This window comes from Heterodontus francisci, chromosome 3, assembly GCF_036365525.1.
Source record: "Heterodontus francisci isolate sHetFra1 chromosome 3, sHetFra1.hap1, whole genome shotgun sequence".
In the NCBI taxonomy this organism is placed as follows: domain Eukaryota; kingdom Metazoa; phylum Chordata; class Chondrichthyes; order Heterodontiformes; family Heterodontidae; genus Heterodontus; species Heterodontus francisci.
In genome coordinates, this window is record NC_090373.1 from 44,468,653 (window position 1) to 44,485,123 (window position 16,471).

General features: G+C 41.7%; 1 protein-coding gene across 3 annotated transcripts in view; it reads left to right on the forward strand.

Moving 5' to 3' along the window:
* The window catches only part of agpat5 (1-acylglycerol-3-phosphate O-acyltransferase 5 (lysophosphatidic acid acyltransferase, epsilon)), a 179,093-nt gene that overhangs the window by 8,238 nt on the left and 154,384 nt on the right, over nucleotides 1–16,471 (forward strand). The gene's annotated exons all lie outside the window — the stretch shown is intronic.

The window sequence follows — 16,471 nt, forward strand, 5'->3', positions numbered from 1 at the left end:
CAGCATGCACACCCTACTGAGCCAGCGGCGCATGAGATGGCTTGGCCATGTGAGCCGCATGGAAGATGGCAGGATCCACAAGGACGCATTGTACAGCAAGCTCATCACTGGTATCAGACCCACCGGCTGTCCATGTCTCCGCTTTAAAGACGTCTGCAAACGCGACATGAAGTCCTGTGACATTGATTACAAGTCGTGGGAGTCAGTTGCCAGTGATCGCCAGAGCTGACGGGCAGCCAAAAAGGCAGGGATAAAGCGTGGTGAGTTGAAGAGACTTAGCAGTTGGCAGGAAAAAAGACAGAAGTGTAAGGAGAGAGCCAACTGTGTAACAGCCCCGACAACCAATTTTATCTGCAGCGCCTGTGGAAGAGTCTGTCGCTATAGAATTGGCTTTTATAGCCACTCCAGGCGCTGCTCCACAAACTACTGACCACCTCTAGGCGCTTACCCATTGTCTCTCGAGATAAGGAGGCCAAAGAAGAATGTTACTTAAGTTGCCATAGTTCTTGTATTGATTATGTGCAGAGAACACGAGGTGACAATGTAAGCCACGAGTGACCTAATGCTGACCTGGATCAGTGTGTGTTGAGGCAGAGATGGACCTGGGAACATCATAGTGTGATGCAATTTGTTGTCACACCACACAGCAAGGCTGGGAATGCGATGCATGGAGTCATTTCTGCACACTTAGCAGGTGACATAAAGAAGTAGTTGAGCTGATGGCATAGTGCAGGACCCACAAAAAGTGATCTCCAAGCCAATTGGGGCTCAGCAGACATGAAGTGTAGCAAGTAGATGTGGAATGAAACCACATCTTATTCACTCATTTGTTCTACACATGGTAACTTTATAGTGCTAAATGACTATGCCTCCGTTGTGCCTTTTAACTCAGAAATCGTGTGCCTATCAGTAACATCTTAGAAATTTTGTACTTGTTTCTGTATTAAATAGACAACAGTTTAATAGTTCAGATCTGCAACTTTTGGGAATTCTGGTCCCAACATTTTAGGAGGGATGTGAGGGCCCTTGAGAGGGTACAGAGGAGATTTACCAGAATGGTTCCAAGGATGGGGGATTTTAGTTACAAGGTTAGTTTGGAAAAGCTGGGTTGTTCTCCTTTAAAACAAAGGAGAGTGAGGGGGGATTTAATAGAAGTGTACAAGATTATGACAGGCTTACATAAGTTAGACAAGGAACAACTTTTCCCATTAACAAATAGTGCAAGGACTAGAGGCCATGGATAGGCGGTTTTGGGCATCATATGCAGGGGGAATATGAGGAAGCACTTTTTTATGCAGTGGGTGGTAATGACCTGGAACTCGCTCACGTAGGTGGTGGAAGTGGAGATGATCAATGACTTCAAGAGGAGTTTGGATGACCACCTAAGAGAAATAGACTTGCAGGGCTGTAGGGATAGTGCCATGGAGTGGGACTGACTACATAGCTCCATGGAGAACCGGCATGGACTCTGTGGGCCAAATGGCTGATTTCTGTGACGTAAATGACTATGACTCTATGAATGTTATTTGCAGTGAGAGAATGTCAATCACGTAAGGTAAAAAATGCCATTGGAAAGCAAAAGCAAAATACTGTGAATGCTGGAAATCTGAAATAAAAACAGAAAATGCTGGAAATAATCAGCAGGTCTCGCAGCATCTTTGGAGAAAGAAACAGAGTTCATGTTTCAGGTCTGTGACCTGTGTCCTGATGAAAGGTTTATCTCTCTGCAGGTGCTGAACATTTCCAGCATTTTCTGTTTTTGTTTTGGAAAGCAAGTCATTTTAATTAACAGTATTTCCATTATTTTCTTCCACTTATTTTCCAAACACTTTTTTCCCCTCTTTTCTCCAAATGGCTTATTAGATTGAAAATTCACCTTCTGGGGAACTGGGGCTGTATAATCTTCCCAATATCTAGTATTGCCTTGTCTAAAATGGTGTATTAGTTGCTATTTCCATTAAACTAAGCATAAGTGGTTCGCATTTTTCTGAAGTATATTGTTTCAGTGCGTTGCAATAAAATAATACAGGTGTGCCAGTATATCTGGAACTTATGGGCGTGTAACAGCTAGGTGCTTTTTGTACAGCAGTTATTGTAGAGTTGTGGACATTGGATTTTGGAGAACTGCATTCTTCTGCAGCTGAATACGTCAATGAATAAAGCAAATTTAGGTGTGGTTAGCCTTAGTGCTGTCACCAGCGCCTCATGTGAAAGTGATAAAATAACGATTTAAAATAGTAAGCTCCAATTCACCCAAATGAATGGACTACCCGAGATTAATATGTTGACAAAAACATCATCCTCATTTATGGGAGAAAAATAACTTTAGCATTTACAAAGTCTAAATTTAAACTAAATATGCCACTCACTCACCTCACAAGTGAGCCCACCATTTTTGCAAGCACTTGCATGTCCATATTGCTTCACTGATCCCTCTCAGTGTCTAGCATCATAGACTGGCTGCTAAATCAGTTTTCTAAAAATGTCAAGAAAAGGTCTTTATATTCTCATGTCCAACTCCCAATGTTAAACATCCCCTGAGGGGTTTTATTTTTTCTAAAGCCCTGCTTAATACAAAAAGGAGGCACCAGCTAAATCTGATAGCTGGGATCATCATTCCATGGATGATTTTGTTTCCTTCTTTTCCAGAGGTAAAAGTAAATAACTGCTGCCAGCTCCACTTACCATTTTGTTCTGATTTTTGCTGTAGCTGACCTGAGAGACCTCCCTGAACAACAGGGACAGGCTGCAGGCAGAATGGTAAAGACTTGCACATGACTTTGTAGCTAATCTGAATTTATTCAGGGGGATGTTTAACATTGGGAATTGGGCATAAGGATATGGTGGGGAAAGACCTTTTCGGTGGTCGGCATTTTGATATTTGTAGAAAATTGATTTAGTAACCAGTTGAGGGTGCTGGAAGCTGAGGAGGATAAGTGAAGAAATGTGCACATACATGTCTTTGCAAAAATGGTGGACTAATTTGTGAGGTGAATGAGTGACATTTTTAGTTTAAATTTTTCATATTAATCTGGGGTACCCCATTAAGTTGGGTGAATCAGCAATTATCATCACTCATTTTGTCATCTTTGCATTGAGGTGCAATTATCCTAAATCAATCCACCTGTGGTATCATTGGCACTGTGTAAAAGATAAAATAGAAAAAAAATTGCAAAAAAATCTCCAAGCTGTTTGAAGATGTTTTCACTTTTAATGACAATTCTAGCCCCTATGGAGATCTACCATTTTGGGACTCTTTGTGCAATTAAGTAGCTCCACAGCAAATTCTTAAGAACAGCATCTGCAGTGTATTGGATGCATATGAACATATTTCAGCTAAAAAGAAATCAGTGCTGGCTGAGCTGCAGTACTTAGCCAGTGTGACTTTTAATTGCTTGGAACCCCTCCCTATTTGTACCCAGGAAGTCCCAGCTGCTGATGCCTGAGAGTCATTTATTTCAAGCTGCTGCTTGAATTGTCAGAAGTGGGAAGGAGCATGACATCTGTCTTTTAATATTGAAAATCTATTAAATTCAACTGGGTCTAAGTTTACTTCCTCCTTTATAACAAAGCACTTCAACACACTATTCTTCTCCTATAAACAAATACACTGGGACCCTGCTATAATGCGGCCCACATCTCAAGACTGTGTTATTTCATAGCTGGTGTCTCGCTCTCAGGCTGGATCCCACCAGTGCCAATATTGCATGCATATCACTACAGGTGCAAGTTCTACCCCAGAGGGCTGTAGAAGCTCAGTCATTGAGTATGTTTAAAGCAGAGATTGACAGATTTCTAAATACAAATGACATAAGGGGATATGAGGATAGTGTGGGAAAAAGGCATTGAAGTGGATGATCAGCCATGATCATATTGAATGGTGGGGCAGGCTCGATGGGCTGAATGGCCTGCTCCTGCTCTTGTGTTCCTATGTTCTCATGCTCCAAAATAAATGAGTAAAGCAGGTGCTGTGTAAAATCTAGCAAATGAAATAGCTGCTTTTTTATTTTTTTAAAGTGGGTGACTGTTCATAGTGGAGGGAGGCATGTGGCCGCATTTGCAGAATAAAAATTTTGGGGTCCAAGGCAGACTGGTGTTATACAAGAGTTCTGCACTATAACAGAATACGTTATATTGGGCCCCAGTGTATTTGGGAAGAAAAGGGACTCGATCTGCATATAGAAAGGAGGACCCCACTGCCTTCCTGCAGCTTAGGTTAACATCAGGACATGGTGGGAAGGCAAAAACAGTGTGCAAGTCCCTGCCATTATTTTAATTAACTTTGCTTTCCCACCACCTATTGTGGCCTCTTTTGCTATGTTTATGATGGGTGAGGGGGAATTTGTTGTTCAGCTGTTGAAAGGTCTTGATCTAACCTTGTGGAGAAATTGTCCAATTCTAGTGACGTCCTACTTGTGCCAGGTTTTGAATTATGTGCACCAGACTTTGTTATGGTAATGCTCTAGCATAACAAAATGAAAAGTGAATATTCCCTCATCTAATGTGGTTTCATTTGTGTACATGTAGAGGAATTGCTTTAGTGCCATCTCTCTCCATTAGCGCCAACCTTCCCCCATATCCCTGTTCTGTCAAATCAGTTCAACCAGTAGTTTTTGAATTAATTTGAGTCTTCATCTTGCTTTTTTTTATTGGGAATATATTCCAGTGCTTCCACCTTTTTCTAAGCATTATACCAAAATGGAAAGGTGTGGTCCCATTGGTGCTTTTCCAGTTAGCTTTAACCTCCTTTTGAAATTGATCTGTGGGCTACTTATCCTAATCTATTTGTCTTTCTATTTTACTTTACCACAATGTAACTTTGCCAATATTGCATAAATTGATGCACTCAAATCATTTTGCTGAAATCTAATGTACTCTTTATTGCGTAATTAAATTTAACAATTTCTAACATTGATTTTGCAACCATAGCCTTGTGCTTCAGCTTTAAATTATGCATTTTTATTATTAAATGACATTTGCATCAACTTTCCATGTTATTGAGTGACTTGGTTGTGGGTGACATTTGTCATAGAACGACTGTGCCATTGGACAAAGATATTTTGTGTAATTTATGGTTTCCAGAGATAAAATACTGTATTTTTATTCTACTGGTGTGGAGTAAAATGACAACTATTGCTAATTCTGATGAAGGCTGGCTTGTTTTTTCACCAAAAGCTTGTTCTATTTCCAATACTGTGTTGCATTTAAAATTCTCTGTAGAAAAATATGAAATTGATTTTGATAGATTTGATATGCATAAAATCTCATCAGATCTATTTATTATGTTTGAAAAAGGGCAAAGGGATAAACCTGGCAACCAGCCTCAAGTGATGGGGGGAAACATTTAGAGATAATAATCCAGAATAAAATTAATTGGCACTTAGAAAAGTATGGGTTAATAAATTAAAGCTAGCACAGATTTGTTAAAGGCAATACTAAAAATAGAAAATGCTGGAAATAGGTCTGTCGGCATCTGTGGAGAGAGAAACAGTTAACTTTTTAGGCCTGCTGAGTATTTCCAGCATTTTCTGTTTATTTGAGATTTCCAGTATCTGTAGTTTGCTTTTGTATTTTGTTAAAGGCAAATTGTGTTTTACTAGTTTGATTGAATTCTTTGAAGTGACCGAAGGGGTTGATGAGGTTAGTGTGGTTGATGTTGTGTATATGGACTTTCAAAGTGCCACTTTATTAGATATTAGGACAACTACTCTTTTTGATACAAATTAATGACCTGGACTTGGGTATGCAGGACTACATAGACTGGTGAAATGCGCAGACATATGTCAGTTGAAACTGCAAAGTGTAAAGTGATCCATTTTAGTAGCAAGAAGGAGGAGAGGCAATAACAGCTCACTGGTACAATTTTAGAGATGGTGCAGGAACAGAGAGACATTGGGTGTATGCACACAAGTCTTTGACAGTGGAAGGACAATTTGAGAAGCTGAAGAAACGGCACCACACTTTCAGAAGTATGCCTTAGAGAGGGTGCAGAAGAGATTTGCTGGAATGGTACCAGGGATGAAGGACTTCAGTTATGTGGAGACACTGGAGAGGAGGGTTGCTGTCTTTCGAGCAGAGACATTTAGGGGATATTTAATAGAGGTATTCAGTATCATGAAGAGTTTTGATACAGTAAATAAGGAGAAACTGTTTCCAGTGGCAGAGGGTCAGTAACCAGAGGACACAGATTTAAGGTTATTGGCAAAATAACCAGAGGCGATATGAGGAATTGTTTTACATAGCAAGTTATGATCTGCAAGAACATGTAAGCTCTCTAACATTTTATCACTCAACTAGCAGCATCAAAAGCTGATTTGTTGGTCATCAGCACCTGACATTTGTGGGGTCTAGCTGTGCACAAATTGTCTGTCATTTTTGCTGACATAGTGTGAATGACTTCACTTAAACAATTAATTGACGGAAATATTTTGGGATTTCCTGAGGATGTGAGAGTACACAGCTGCAAGTTTGTTCTTTTTGCTGTCGCATGTTGATTTCAGTTAATGAGAAAGAGAAATCAAGAGGGTTATATCCTGGGCACCTCCTAGTGGCGATCTGCAGATTATCATTGATGGGGGTGGGGGGGGGGGGGGGGTGAGAGGAAAGGAATAGCCTCTAGTTCAGCCAGGGATTATAGTAGAGCACATGAGGCCATTTGCCCTGTTAGATTTTCAACTGGAGCTATGTCTGCTGATTCCGTTTCCTGCTCTTTTTTCTATATCCTCTTAGATTCATCCTTTTGGAATACATATTCAGTCTGTTTTAGATGAGATAGTCTTAGCTGCATTAGGTACTTGTGGTAAAACATTACATGCTCATATAAGCCTTTGGGGGAGTGCGGAAGTGGGAATCCTTTGAATGTCCCTGCGTGTTCTTCCAGTCTTAACACTGCAGATTTTGCTTCCAAATAACAAGTTTAATATGCTCGCCATTATTCATGTGTAAATCGTCCAGCAACTTGTGCGGAGGAAAAGATACTCACTCTGTGAATTGCGAATCCCTGCAAGTTGCTGGAAGATTTGTACCATTCCAACCTGTTGTGCTTGTTGAATACACCTCTTCATGAGTTTCATGAAATCGCTTCATTTCCACATTTATAGTCAATTAATTTTGCAGCACAAAGTTAAGGCCAGAGCTGAACAGCATAAGGACCTTTTTAATGACAAGACTTGTCTTCCTGCAATACGGCTCAACCATTCGAGCCCAGAAAGGGATCAGTTTAAACTGTGGAATCTCATTCTTACTGGAAGTAAATTGTTAGATTTTATATTTAAAACTTTCTGTTTCTCTTTCTGCGCCTGATTTGATTCTAATTTATTCCTGTTTCTTTCTCAATCCTTAAATCTCATTATTTAAGCAGTTAGTCTGTTGGTCTTGTCATTCATTGAAGTCCCAGATGCCCCATTATCAGCTCTCACTTCCAATAACTTGCAGGGCAAAAAACTTTTGAGCTGAAGGATGAGGGCAAAAGTCTAATGGGGCATGGTGCGAAATGGCTCACTTCAGCAAAATCTGGGCCATTGCATCTAAACCTCTTGCTACCTATCATTGGAAAGAATCTTTTAGTGTTTACCTGCTCAAATCCTTTCATAATCTTGAAAACTTCTATCAAATCCTCCTCTACGTTTTGTGGTTCGCTAATGTCCTTTAGGGAAGGAAATCTGCTGTTTTACCTGGTCTGTCCTACATCTGATTCCAGACCCACAGCAATGTGGTTGACCACTGAAATTGCAAGCCACTCAGTTGTATCTAACCACTACAAAATCAATAAGGAATGAAACCGGATAGACCACCCAGCATTGACCAAGGCACCAGAAACGACAATGGCAAACCCAGCCCTGTCGACCCTGCAAAGTCTCCTTACTAACATCTGGGGACTTGTGCCAAAGTTGGGAGAGCTGTCCCACAGACTAGTCAAGCAACAGCCTGACATAGTCATACTCACAGAACCATACCTTACAGCCAATGTCCCAGACACTGCCATCACCTATCCCCGGGTACATCTTGTCCCACTGATAAGACAGACCCAGCAGAGGTATACAGTCAGGAGGGAGTTGCCTTGAGAGTCCTCAACATCGACTCCAGGCATCATGAAGTCTCATGGCATCAGGTCAAACATGGACAAGGAAAACCTCCTGCTGATTACCACCTACCGCCTGCCCCCCCCCCTCCCCCTACCCTCAGCTGATGAATCAGTGCTCCTCCATGTTGAACAGGACTCTGAGGAAGCACTGAGGCTGGCAAGGGCGCAGAATATACTCTGGGTGGGAAACTTCAATGTCCATCACCGAGAGTGGCTTGGTAGCATCACTACTGAACGAGATGTCCGAGCCCTAAAGAACATAGCTGCTTGACTGGGTCTGCGGCAGGTGGTGAGGGAACCAACAAGAGGGCGAAATATATTTGGCCTCATACTCACCAATCTGCCTGCCGCAGAGGCATCTGTCCATAACAGATGGACAGCTGCACAGTCCTTGTGGAGACAAATTCCCGTCTTCACATTGAGGAATCCCTCCATTGTGTTGGGTGGCACGACCACTGTGCTAAATGGGATAGATTTGGAACAGATCTAGCAACTCAAAACTGGGCATCCATGAGGTGCTGTGGGTCAACAGCAGCAGCAAAATTGTACTCAACTACAATCTGTAACCTCATGGCTCAGCATATCCCACTCTCTACCGTTAGCATCAAGCCAGGAGACCAACCCTGGTTCAATGAACAGTGCAGGAGGGAGCACCAGGCGTACCTCAAAATGAGGTGTTAACCTTGTGAAGCTACAATCCAGGATTCGTGCCAAACAGCGTTATCAACATGCGATAGACAGAGCTAAGCGATCCCATAACGAACGGATCGATCCAAGTTCTGGAGTCCTACCACATCCAATCGTGAATGGTGGTGGACAATTAAACAACTAACTGGAGGAGGTGGCTCCACAAATATCCCCATCCTCAATGATGGGGGAGTCCAGCACATTATTGCAAAATATAAGGCTGATGCATTTGCAACAATCTTCAGCCAGAAGTGCCGAATTGATCATCCATCTTGGCCTCCTCCTGAAATCCCCAGCATCACAGATGCCAGTCTTCAGCCAATTTGATTCACTCCGCGTGATATCATGAAACGACTGAAGGCACTGGATACTGCAAAGGCTATGGGCCTTAACAACATTCCGGCAATAGAACTGAAGACCTGTGCTCCAGAACTTGCTGCGCCCCTAGCCAAACTGTTCCAGTACAGCTGCAACACTGGCATCTACCCGGCAATGTGGAAAATTGCCCAGGTATGTCCTGTACACAAAAAGCAGGACAACTCCAACCCGGCCAATTACTGCCCTATCAGTCTACTCTCAATCATCAGTAAAGTGATGGACGGTGTCATCAACAGTGCCATCAAGCGGCACCTGCTTAGCAATAACCTGCTCAGTGATGCTCAGTTTGGGGGCCACTTAGCTCCTGACCTCATTACAGCCTTGGTTCAAACATGGACAAAAGAGCTGAACTCGAGATGAGGTGAGAGTGACTGTCCTTGACATCAAGGCAGCATTTGACAAAGTATGGCATCAAGGAGTCCTAAGAAAACTGGAGTCAATGGGAATCAGGGAAAACTCTCTGCTGGTTGGAGTTGTACCTAGTGCAAAGGAAGATGGTTGTGGTTGTTGGAGGTCAATCATCTGAGCTCCAGGACATCTCATGCAGGAGTTCCTCAGGGTAGTGTCCTAGCCCTAACCATCTTCAGCGGCTTCATCTGTGACCTTCCGTCAATCATAAGATCAGAAGTGGGGATGTTCGCTGATGATTGCATAATGTTCAGCACCATTTGCTCTCCTCAGATACTGAAGCAGTCCATGTAGAAATGCAGCAAGACCTGGACAATATCCAGGCTTGGGCTGATAAGTGGCAAGTAACATTCATGCCACACAAGTGCCAGGAAATGCCCATCTCAACAATAAAGAATCTAAGCATTCTCACTTGACATTCAATGGCATTATGATCGCTAAATCGCCTACTGTCAACATCGTTGGGGTTACAGTTGACCAGAAGCTGAACTGGAGAGGCCATATAAATACTGTGGCTACAAGAGCCAGGTCAGAGGCTAGGAATCCTGCGGCGAGTAACGCACCCCCTGACTCCCCAAAGCCTGTCGACCATCTACAAGGCACAAATCAGGAGTGTGATGGAATACTCTCCAGTTGCCTGGATGGATGCAGCTCCAACAGCACTCAAGAAGCTTGGCACCATACAGGGCAAAGCAGCCCGCTTGATTGGCACCAAATCCATAAATATTTACTTCATCCACCACCAATGCACAGTGGTAGCAGTGTGTACCATCCACAAGATGCACTGCAGCAATGCACCAAAGCTCCTTAGACAGCACTTTCCAAACCCTTGACATCTTACCACTTAGAAGGACAAGGGCAGCAGATGCAGGGGAACACCACCACCTGCAAGTTCACCTCCGAGCCACACATCATCCTGACTTGGAACTATATTGCCATTCCTTCACTGTCGCTGGGTCAAAATCCTGGAATTTCCTTCCTAACAGCACTGTTGGTGTACCTACCACACATGGACTGCAGCAGTTCAAGAAGGCTGCTCACCACCACCTTCTCAAGGGGCAATTAGGAATGGGCAACAAATGCTGGCCTAGTCAGTAACGCCCACGTCCCATGAGCAAATAAAAAAAAAAGGCCTCAAGATTTGAATTTTTTTTTTCATAACTGCAACATCATATTCCTGGTATTCCAATGGATTTTCAATGTACCCATTCCAATAGAATTTGCTGTCTAGCCACAAGTATGACTGCAGCAACACTGCTTTAGCCACGTGCAATCGTATTAGTAGAAAAAGCCTCAATACACCCATGCAATATAAATAATTCTGCTTTACATGTATATTTATTTAACAATGAACTACCACTATTCATTAACCAAGATGCAAGGCACTCACTGACCAAAAACACATGCGCACTCTGCTTTTTGTCAGTTTACCAACAATTGCACGAAAGACTATCGTGTGCATGTCTACAAAGTGCAAATGCATATTGAGAACAAGGACAGTTTAGTTTAGAGATACAGCACTGAAACAGGCCCTTCGGCCCACCGAGTCTGTGCCGACCATCAACCACCCATTTATACTAATCCTACACTAATCCCATATTCCTACCACATCCCCACCTGTCCCTATATTTCCCTACCACCTACCTATACTAGGGGCAATTTATAATGGCCAATTAACCTATCAACCTGCAAGTCTTTGGCATGTGGGAGGAAACCGGAGCACCCGGAGGAAACCCACGCAGACATTGTTGAGTACTCATTTTTATTTGCTAATCAGATATACCGTCATTCACATCTGGAGTCATGTGGCAAATTTGTAAGATGTTCTACTGTAATGCTCTTCCTATAATGTCTAGATTTTAAATATTTGAATTATTTTTATTTTCTGTTTCTTTTTTTCTTTCTCTCCTATCTTTATTTCACATACTGTAGCTGATTTGACAATTTAATTCACCTGATTTCCTTCTCCATTCATTTTTTTCTCAATCCTTCAGTTTCACTGGTTAAAGAGAAACTGGTTCCCCTCGTTCACCTAGGTTGTAGATGCCTGTTGCCCTCACTGTGACATTATCAGCTCGCACTTCCAGCAACTTGCAGGGAATTTTCTTGGAGCTGATGAATGAGGGAAAAAGTATATTAAATGGAGCACACAGAGATGCCCTGCTCCAGCAAGTTCTGGGCTAAAATTGCTGTTGTTTTTAATATAGCATGCTTTTGCTCCCAGGTTTAACTTTTTATCACCAGGAGAAAATGGAAATGACAAAATGGAGACCAAATACTGTATTAAGATGTTGAATTGTTGATTTGCGATTTCTATGAGAAACCTTAGTTTTGTTGTTGAGTGGAAAAACTGATTCTGCTACAACAACTTTTTGCTGAGCTGCCAGCATTAAATTTAATCCTTGTCTCACATTGGAACTTGTTGCAGTTATGTCAGGAGGCTGCTGGGCAGTATATATTCCCTTCTCCCAGTCACAGATTTTTATGCCATCATTGTTCAATGAATAACATGTTCTTTGTCAAATTCCATTAATTTGTTGGAACCTCGCATTGAAAATGAAATGCAAAATGTGTATGATTATTTAACAGTGAGTGAATACAATGGATTTGATCGAGCATTATTTCTGAGTTTCAATTATCTGTGTTCGCTTGAGTCAATTCATTGCAATAACAGAAAAATAATAGGTGCTGGAAGCAGATTATAAGGTTTAAATGACTTAAGCTATGAGAATGGAGCAGAAGCTATGAACTTTAGAATTCAGATCATGTTGAAGTGTATAGAACATTAACATCAATTTCTGGAAATGTAGAAGTTGTGGTGTACTGTGGGCATGTTAAAAACTTTCGATTCTGGTGTATGTGTTTGAACAAATAGTGAAAAAACAGCAGAACCTTGGGACCTAAGCACACCATAAGCTGTTGATAACAGAAGGATACTCAAAAGATTTTTTTGGCCTGCATTATTGAATTATAATGTATATATTAGTCAAGTTTAGTATGATTGAGAGCGGAAATCCACTTTCTACACAGACATAGTGACTTATACCATAACAGCACAGACAGAATGGTAAGACAGTTATGGTGTATAGAAGAGGTGTCACTGTCTCTATCTGGTAGTGTGCATCCAGACAGCCGTCTTATTGATGCAAGATTAAGAATTGGTGGCCTAAAAGAGTGTGGGACTAAACCATGCACAATTAACTTTATCCAGGTATAATATCAAAAACTGAACAGTTCAGTTAGTATCTGTAAAGAGGAAATAAAACTTGATGTGTTATAGATTTCCATCATTTTCCATTTTCATTTTCCATTTTCTGCCTGTACCAAGTCGTCTTCACTGCCTGTTGTCAGCTTGTCTGGATAAAAAGAAAACATTCTTCTGCAGCTGCCTAAATTATATTTCAAAAAGATAAGGATCAATAACCACAAGTTAGAGTTTTCTCACCGTTGCTGATTCTTTGCCAAAGTGAAAATATTGAAGAGGTACTGATCTGGACAGGATATATTGACTTATGATTCCATTATTTTATTGCACATGTCTGCTTCCCCATTGGAAAATACTTTGCCAGATCTTAGCATTATTCAATTAAAATTTATATTTTGGATATAGTTTTGTTTGAGGTAATGTGGATGCAAACAGGTAGTTCATATTGATAGTGAGTCTGATCCACTGATTTAGTTTTTTTTGAAATAGAGATGTGCTTCACTGATGGGGGAACCAGGTGGAGCACAGCAGAAGAAAATCTGAATGAATTAGGTGTCACATTATGATAAATACAAAGGTGAGCTAGAAAGATGGCAAAACTGTCAACATTCACTGTCGTTACTCCACTGAAACTGGCAACAACTTAGGGAGTCTGGACATGTGCAGAATAATACAGAAATCCAGAAGTTGTTGTCAGTGAGTCTACATTACTTGTTAAGGTGCACTATAGCAGTCCCCACGGACTGTAATCTCCCTCGCAATCATGAATTGATAAATTCCATTCTAATACTATTAATCTTACAGTTAACCTTTGAAAAAGTTAAACCTTGTTGAATGAGGTGTAACTGGGTTTTTACTGGCAAGCTAACTTCATAATTACTGCTTATTCGCCTTACTAGCTCTGAAAAGTTAATTTTATATTTCTGGAATGTCAAATTTCTTCACAGTGATAAATTTCACATTTTTAAAGACATGAAACTTTTTCCTTTTTTAACAGTCTATATCTTTATTTTACCTTCTATCTTAATACATCATACATTAATTTTGCTCATAAATTTTAAATTAAAAGTGTAGGATTTTAAATACTTGTAACTTCCTGATTTGCTTTATGCAAATACTTCAATTTGATTGGTTGCCAACCTGCTTGCTATCATCACTTCTGCATGTCAAGACATTCTCTTGACATGATGCCAGATTTAAATTGCCTCCGGGATAGGTAAAATTCCCACCACTGAGATCGCTAGACCTTCGTGGGCAGATTTCTTCGAGGTTAGTAGTGAGAACATAAGAACACAAGAAATAGGAGCAGGTGTAGGCCAGTCAGCCCTTCGAGCCCGCTCCGCCATTCAATACGATCATGGCTGATCTCCTACTTCATTATCATTTTCCTGCTCTATCCCTGTAACCCTTGATGTTTTTAATATGTAGAAATCTATCGATCTCTGTCTTGAACAGACTCAACGACTAAGCCTCCACAGCCCTCTGGGGTAGAGAATTCCAAAGATTCACCAGCCTTTGAGTAACAGAATTCCTCCTCACCTCAGTCTTAAATGGCCTGCCTCTTATTCTGAGACTGTGTCCACTGGTTCTGGACTCCCTAGCCAGGGGAAACATCCTTCCTGCATCTACCGCTGTAAAATATTTTGTATGTTTGAATGAGATCACCTCTCATTTTCTATACTCCAGAGAATAAAGGTCCAGTCTACTTAATCTTTCCTCATAGGACAATCCCTCCATCCCAGGAATTAGTTTGGTGAACCTTCATTGCACTCCCTCTATGGGAAGTGTACCTTTCCTTCAGTAAGGAGACCAAAACTGTACACAATACTCCAGGTGTAGTCTCACCAAGGCTCTATATAAGTGCAGTAACACACCTTTACTCCTATACTTAAATTCTCTTGTAATGAAGGCCAGCATACCATTTGCCTTCTTAGTTGCTTGCTGTATCTGCATGTTAACTTTCAATGACTCATGAACAAGGGCACCCTTGGAATTCATCACTTCCCAGCCTCTCACCATTTAAGAAATACTCTGTGGACTGAATTTTACCAGTTCCTCGACGCCTTGAGTCACGGCGCAGGGGCTGGTAAAATTCTGCGGGGAGAGGCCCACCTCAACCTGCGACGTCGAGAAGGGCCCGCGCATATTACCGGTGGCGGGGGGACCTCGGTGCTTCTAAATATGCAGATTAACATTAATTAGATGTAAATGAACTTACCTGCAGGCGGTGGCTGTCCAATGCCAATTTTTACGGCTGCCATTCATGCTTCGCGTGCCTTCGGATCTCCGTACGGAGTTCTGAGGTGAGAACCTGGTGGGGAGAGGGGAGGAATAAAATTTTCACGGCTGGAGAGGTGGGGGAGCAGGGAAACCAATTTTTATTGGTTGTGTGAATGGTGGGTAGGGGTTGAAGGGCAAATGATTGAAGGTTGAGGGGGTATGTTCGGGTAGGGAGTAAAGTGTTTTTTGTCAATGAGGGCCAATTAAAAGACCATGGGAGGGTTGGGGATGGGCCTCCATTACAAGTTTATTTAATAAAAATCGGCACTAATGTTCCTTTTTATAAATTGAAATTTGTGTTAAGGGCTTAAAACCCTTGAAAAATAGCATCCAGCGCCTGTGCAGTGGCACTGGACGCCATTGCCAGGGATGTGGCAGCCGCCCACTGTACATCATCAGGGATGGCCGCTCTGCCGCCTCTATTTAAATGAGTCCCCGCAGGAAATATTCTGGGGCCTCGGACGACGCATCTGCGCGGGATGCACGCCGCCATCCGAGTGCGCCACTGTGAAGTGCAGCGCGACGGTAAAATTCAGCCCTGTATTTCTGTTTTTCTTACCAAAATTGATAACCTCACATTTCTCCACAATGTATTCCATCTGCCACAATTTTGCCCACTCGCTTAGCCTCTTCAAATCCCCTTGAAGCATCTTTGCATCCTCCTCACAACCTACGCTTCTGCCTAGCTTTGTGTCGTCTACAAACTTGGAACCATTACATTTAATCCCCACATCGAAATCATTGATGTCGATTGTGAATAGCTGGGGCCCAAGCTCTGATCCTTGCAGTACCCCACTAGTCACAGCCTGCCAATCTGAAAATGACCCATTTATTCCTACTCACTGTTTTTTGTCTGTTAACCAGTTCTCAATCCATGCCAGAATATTCCTCCCAATCCTATGTGCTCTAATTTTGTTTACTAACCTCTTGTGTGGGACCTTATCAAAAGCTTTCTGAAAATTTAAATATACTCTTATCTATTCTGCTGGTTACATCCTCAAAAAACAACAGGTTTGTGAAACATGATTTCTGTTTCATAAATCCATGTTGACTCTGCCCAATCCTACCATGATTTTCTAAGTGTTCTGTTATCACATTCTTTATTATAGATTCTAGCATTTTCCCTGTGACTGATGTCAGGCTAGCAGGCCTGTAGTTCCCTGTTTTCTTTCTCCCTCCTTTCTTAAATAGTGGGGTTACATTTACCACCTTCCAATCTGCAGGAAGGGTTCCAGAGTCTATAGGATTTTGCAACATGACCACCAGGCATCTACTGTCTCTATAATCACTTCTTTCAACACTCTGGGATCTAGATCATCAGGTCCAGGGGATTTATTTACTTTAAGTCCCATTAATTGCTCTAGTAGTTTTTTAACTTACATTAATGTCTTGGCAGGTCCTCATTTACACTTGTCCCTTGATTCTCCATT